Source organism: Xenopus laevis, chromosome 1S (genome assembly GCF_017654675.1).
Source record: "Xenopus laevis strain J_2021 chromosome 1S, Xenopus_laevis_v10.1, whole genome shotgun sequence".
NCBI classification, from domain to species: domain Eukaryota; kingdom Metazoa; phylum Chordata; class Amphibia; order Anura; family Pipidae; genus Xenopus; species Xenopus laevis.
Window position 1 is genome coordinate 106061247 of NC_054372.1, and position 7508 is coordinate 106068754.

A 7508-nucleotide genomic window follows, 5' to 3' on the forward strand; every position below is an offset into this window, starting at 1 on the left:
CAGTATGAAGCCCACCTGATCCTCATCAATAAGTTGGGGCATAAGGGGGGCCAATCTATTGGCCAGTATTTTACTAAAGATTTTCAAATCTACATTAATTAAAGATATCGGCCTGTAGTTGGAACATTCAAGGGGATCCTTCCCCGGTTTGGGAATTAAAGTAATATGAGAAAGAGCCATAGATTTGGGAATACTGTCACCAGCCAGAAAATCATTGTATAAGTTTTGCAAGTGAGGGAGAAGGATATCCTTGAATGTTTTATAATAACCATAGGAAAAACCATCTGGGCCAGGTGTCTTTTTCCCAGGGGCATCTTTGATAATTTGCGCAATTTCAGAGTGAGTAATTACTCTATTAAGGGGGGAGACATCCCTATCCTGCAGAGAAGGTAGCGTGTTGTGCGGAAGCCACTTACGAATCTTTCTTTTAAGCGTCTCCCTGAGCTGAGTCAAGTTATCCCGCGAGTGGGGGTCTAGGTTGTATAGTGATTTATAATACTGATAAATGGTGTCAGTTATCTTGTCAGTGGTGTATTCCAATTGGCCCTGTTTGTTTCTGATAGACATTATGCCCCTCGCCAACTGCTGATTTTTCAGTTTCCTGGCCAATAGAGTGTGGGCCTTGTTCCCAAACTCGTAGTAGGTAGGTTTAGTCCAAGACATCAATTTTTCCACGCGTGCTATGTCCAAGTGTTTAATTTGATTTCTATAGTTTATCACTTTAGCTAGCAATGGGATGGTGGGTCTGATGTACAATTGTGTCTCAGCACGTTTCAGGGCTGCTAATAATTCCACTCTCTTGGCCGTGGCTGTCTTTTTATGATTAGTGGCTTGGGCTATGAACTCACCCCGAATCACGGCTTTATGAGCCTCCCATAGGATAGCACTGGAAGAGACCGACCCCTTATTAAGTGAGAAGTAGTCCCTTAAGGAATCACCAATGTGCGTTTTGATCTGATCATTACTCAGTAACGTGTCATTTAATCTCCATGAAAATACCTTCGGCTTACTGGGGGTCAAATGAATGTCTATTTCAATGGGGGCATGATCAGACCAAGTGATCTGATGTATCGTAGTCACATGAACATGACCCATAGCTGACTGGTTCAGAAAAATATAGTCAATACGAGTATGTGTGTTATGGGGATAGGAGTAGAACGTATAAGTTTTATCTACCGGGTGTTGGATACGCCAGGGGTCGGTCCCTTGTCTTTTAAGTGAAGAAAGACAGCTGAGTTTTGCCCCGTAGAGTTCTCCCTCCTGTGCTGAACCATTCGCTTGGAGAGCAGTTATTTTGTCTCCCCGATGTATAGATCTGTGCACTCCTCGCTATACTGGACTCGGTATACCACATTGCTTTGTTTTTCTTTTGGTGTTTGATCCTTTGGGTGTACCAGTTTTTGTCTCAGTGTGTTGCTAGGTTTGTAGCTGGAGTGTCAGAGAAACTCAGGAGGATTTTCAACAAACACCATGTCCCTGTGTTTTTCAAACCTAGCAACACACTGAGACAAAAACTGGTACACCCAAAGGATCAAACACCAAAAGAAAAACAAAGCAATGTGGTATACGGAGTCCAGTGTAGCGAGGAGTGCACAGATCTATACATCGGGGAGACAAAACAACTGCTCTCCAAGCGAATGGCTCAGCACAGGAGGGAGAACTCTACAGGGCAAAACTCAGCTGTCTTTCTACACTTAAAAGACAAGGGACACTCATTTGAAGACAGCAAGGTCCAAATCTTGGATAAAGAAGACCGCTGGTTTGAACGAGGCGTGAAAGAGGCGATTCATGTCAAGGTGGAGAGACCATCTCTGAGAACACTTCACACATCCATTCATGCAACTCTCACAAGTAACACCTGTATCTAGGAGTTGCATGACATATTGGATAATCCTATCACAACTACACAGAATCAACACCTCTGTGAGTTTCTTCAGATGTCACCTCTTTGAAGAGTTACAATGTGCCATTGTAAATGGATTAGTGGAAGAGTTTATATGCCGAGAACTTCCCACACCAGTCAGTTGAATTGAAGAAGCTGCTTGGATGAGTAGTGAAACGTCTTCATTGATTACTCAGCAAGTCCAGTTGTTTTTAGATTGACCTATACTAGATATATAATGATCTTGGTTCTCATGAAGGACCACCTGTTATAAAAAATAAATTGATTAGCCCCAAGGCAACATCATATATCCACTGGGAACTTCCTTGAAGAACAAATATGAAAGACCATTGTGTGGAGCAATGGTTAAAGAACTTGCCTCAAGCACCAGAGGTTAATAGGTTCTTTGTTTAATAGCACAAATTGGGGTTTGCCATAACCTCTTAGAATGAAATGTTTGGTGTAAAATGATTAGATCCTCAACCATAATTTTTCCTCCAAAACTGTTCTTTGCTTTAAGGTTTACCATCAGAAATGACCTACCAATTTGGAATTACCACTAGTCCTGTAGCCTCCTATGTGTATTAGACTTCTGGACTGCAACTGTGTACTGCAACTGTGTCCCTTACAATAAATGATATTTGAATTTCTGCTGTAAAATCTAGCATTAAATTAGTGCAATTTCCTTAAAACATCCCAGTTCCTTTTAATAATTACCTTTGAATCATACTTGTAAGTAACCTTAATGAGATGTACAAAAGTGAAGCTGCCGTTGAGAGTTAAAATGAATGTTCAAAAACATATTTAGTCTTAAGATAACATTTAATATACTAGAATATTCAATGACAATAATTTTCGACTCATATACAATTGCAGCTTTATCAGCTGAATGAAGAGACTCACAGCTGTTCTGTTCCCCTGTGCTTCCTTGGCTGCAATAAAAGATTGTAAGTCTCCAACCTTGCTTGTCCACATTCACTACCAAAGGAATTATTTCCTGTCCTTGCCTCACAACTTTCTTCCTAATTATATAAAATGAAGTGATAGCGTACATATTTAATGCTACATTTCTTCATTCACTTTCATGGCACTGACCTATTTTTATTGAATCCTTGTTATGCATTCATTTAAACAACACACTTTCAGTATATTTATTGACTTTGAATCGCATTTGTCTTAGGACAGCAGCAATACTGCAGCATATGAATAACAATTCTCATACTTCGGCAAATATAATGATAAGGTCCTTTGAGTATCTATGCTAGCAGATGCTATTAAATAAAAGTAAATATTCTGTTTTTGGAGCACTGGGACAACTGTAACCACAGTTATAATGAATAGCATATGAGCTTTCTTTTGTTTTAGCCTCCTTCCAACTGGATGTAATAATACACAATAAGGAAAGAATAGGCTGTCAGATCTTTCCATTAAAATAACCAGACTTAGGTCTGCAGAAATTGTGCATCGTTGACAATACAATGCAGTGCAGAGTATTAATCAAAGTAAGTCCTTGCTAAAGATGGAGTATCATATATTCCTTTGTTCTTATATTGTGAATTATATCTTGAAATGACATTAGGTGATATACAAAACTGCATGAGGTCCTAGTGTGCATCTGTAAGTATTTTGCTTGTAGACTGTAAAATATATAATGCTGAATTGTACATTCCCCTACTTTAAGTAGGAACCATATCTATTTTAGAGAGTTTTCTCACCAGATTGAGTAAAGCACATAGCACTTTTGTAAAAATTCCACAGGATGTTGGATGATGCCATAGGATGTACATACAGTATACTGTACCCATTGGGACAGCTTTGACCCTTTCTGCACCTGTTCCCCAGATAGTCCTGATCTAATAAAATATTAGATAAATCTGTACACAGAAAATTCCAGGAACAATGTTTACACTGTATCTTTTGTTCCAAGGTAACCGAAATATAAGAATATTTACAAGTGACAGGGAACTGAAGCACGAATCAAAGCCAACCACCCTTAGCTGGAACACCATTTTTGGTACTGCATGGTTCTTCTATGCAATATTGACCTAGAGAAAGCTGGTATTATTGGGAAAGTAAATTTTAACAATGTGACAATAAGATAAGCTTTTCATATGCCAGTACTACTAAGATTGTGTGACATTTTCCATCTTATAATGCAAGCATGGTGTCACAGGATAAGATCTGTGATAGTCACGCTATATACATGACACTTGACAAAGATACAGTGCATTATAATATTTAGCATTGCAATGGCTGCCCTGCCATTGCCATGATACTGTCATGATTGTTTATTACTTATGGTTTATTCACATTGGTTCTGATAACAATACTGACCAAAAATAGTAGATAGTCATGCATTTCCCCCCCCCCCCCCGCCCAGTATGCACAGTGTTTAACTAAGTAGTATCCTGAAAAAGGAAATAATGTTTAGAAATTGCTGGAAAAAATGTTGACAGCAAAATTCTTAGTAACAATTAGCTCAATAATCCATGGTTTAGAGCAGTGATTGCCAACCAGTGGCTCTCAAGCAACATGTTGCTCACCAACCCCTTGGCTGTCACTCCCAGTAGCCTCCAAGCAGGTGCTTATTCTTTAATTCTTGGTTTAGAGGCAAGTTTCTGTTGCATAAAATTAGATGTACTGACAAACAGAGCCTTATTTAGACTGCCAGTGCACCTAAGGGCTACCAAATATCCACAGACCCCCCCCCCTCCGGTTTAGAGCTTGGTACATGGCTACTGGAGCCCAAACTTTACATTCTGATATAATACTCATAATGCATCATTTACAATTTGCAGGTGCATCACTAGATGCAAAGCACACACAGGGTAGAAGAAATGCAATACCTAATACATCTGTGACTATAATATTCAGCATCTTGCTTCAGTGTACCTCTTGTACCTATTATTATTACTTAGGTGTATTGTATCAGTGTTCATAAAGGGGAACCTGTACAGTATGTTATACCTTGTGATGGGTCCCAATTCTGGGAAAAACTGCTCTGCAGCAATAAATATGGATTGAAATAATCCTTGTTCACTTCAGTATGGTAAATGAGGCCCTTTTTAATCATTTTTAAAATGCATACAGAGGATTTTCATTACATGTCTCTCTGGTATCTGATGTCTAAATTAGTTGTGAGTGCCCATTTTTATTCTGGCAACTAATGGCCTCTGTGACCCAGAGATTTATGACAAGTGATACTTCCAACTCATCAGCACACACTAATTAACGTTAATAGGATACTTTTCAGTTGTACATTTCAAGGGCTCTCATCATTTTCAATAACTTTGAACAGTGATCCATTATAGCATTTTCCTTTATCTGTAGTTTGATGAAATCCTACTTGAAAAGCTCTTCGAATACAAAAAATCCAATGATAAATGTGGTATTTTTAGAAAATCATGAAAAATTATGCCATGGCTCAAAAAAAAGTAAAATGAAGCACAGAAAATTGTAACATATTTATCGATTCAAATATTCAGATATTACATGTCTACCTTTAGTTCTTTAAGCTCTTCCACTGCAACACTACTTCCGATTCACTGGTTAATGTTCCATAGTAAGTAAATATCTAAGTAAGAGGTGCTTACATTTCCAGAGATTAGGGGTATGATTAAATTATAAGACGGCAATATGATAAATCCTTACAAAGTTCTCTAAAAAATATATTAATTTCCAATCCATTGGTAGACATTTGGGGAAAAATGGTTGCAATAGTTCTGGTAATTCTTTGTGAAAAATTTCTCATTGAGTATTTATTGTTGCCATTGTTTATCAGGATCAACATGATACCCTTGCAGCGTGCAATCAACAGATCAGCAGATGGCGGTGAAGTAAAACAGATGTATTTTCCAAACATTTTCCCTAACGCGTTTCATGTGATTCCACACGTACTCATAGGTAAAAGTAAGTATTACAAACATTTTATTGAAAAAGTGCTGGGAGTCAACGTCACCATTGAGGTATTTCCTCCTCTTCTTTACCCAGTCCGGTAATATTCTGCTTATCATTCATGTTAACATGTTATAACAAACTTTAAAATACACTTTCAAGACATATTGCTCGTTCAAGACATATCAGGCACTAATAAGCAGAGATGTACTATTAGTTGAAATAAGTGTACCCATAAGTGCTCTGTGTTCCCCTAGAGATGGACTTAATTTTGCCTATTGAACAAACCCTGCATACAATATTAGTTTTATCTAGTGGATTATTTACCTAACTATCGAGAGGTTTATATATGTCATTAAGAAGGCTATACATGCACCAGTTTGGGTCTATCTGATCAGCCATAATGTCTTAGCTGCTTTGCTGGACTTTGTTCATTCTTTATATACAAGTACAGTCAGCATGTCCTTCCATTGTCCTGTTTATGACCTTAATCCATCAAATTAGCCTTTGAAAATAGGATAAATTAACAATAATCCTGTGCTTCTTTTATACAGTTGCATGGTTGCCCACCATTTGCCTACTGGCTGTGTGCTTCTGCTTTCATCATATATTAGGGTTCTTTTAAACTTCTCTAATGCACTATAGCAGTGTTTACATAAGAGAACATCTATATTTCAGAATTTGTACTGCAGGTATATATAAACAAATAATAAGTACTAAAATGAAATGTTAGCATTTCGGCTATGAGTTCTAGGGTGAAATTCTGTAACTAATTTTGCATGGCCAACTGTGAAAATGAAAATGTATAGTGAGACCTTCCAAAAGTCAAAACTAAAGTCAATTTAAAAGTACAAATCATTTTATTAGGACTTAGAGAAGAGGGCTAATGTGTTTCATGCCTGTTGAAGCATTACTCATAGGCTATGGCTAGGCTCACAATAGACATGAAATGTGTTAGGCCCCTTCTCTACGTTCTAATAAAAATGATTTGGTACTTTTAACTTACTTTTATTTTGGTTTTTGGGTATCCCACTGTACTTTTTCATTTTAGCTTGGACACTAGGATAGATAGCGAGATTCCCCCTTGGATTCTACTTTATGCTTAAATTTGTTGTGGTGCCTCTACTTTATTTTTAATATTGGCACTGTGCACCATCTTTACTCCAACTGTTACAACATGCTTAAGATGATGACACAAAAATTTTATTATCATTTAAGGGAACACACTAATACACCATGTAATATTTAAAAACAATAAAAATATGGTGTTTGGTAACATTTTAGTGCCATACAACATTTTAGTGTCTACAGTACCCTTTTAAGTTACATTTTTTATTTATTTTTTTAATTAATTTGTCTTCGTCATTGACCCGATCTAGAAAACAAATGCTCTGTAAGGCTACACATGGGAAGGCCATTTATTAACAGTTAGAGTTTTTGAAAACCACAAATAAACTAATTTACTCTAAAAACACGAATATAAAAAGAATGAATAAAACAAAAGCTGAACGATAAAAAAACCTCAAAATGTTTTTATTATACTGACAAAAAATTCAGAAAACCTCTAGAAAATAGATTACAAATGTTCCAATAGGATCTGGGCAACTCCCATTGACGTCTATAGGACCTAGATATTTTTTCTGGTTTTTATTTTACACTTAGGGGCAGATTTATCAAGGGTCGAATTTCGAGGGGGTCAAAACCCTCGAAATTCAACCATCGAATTGAAATC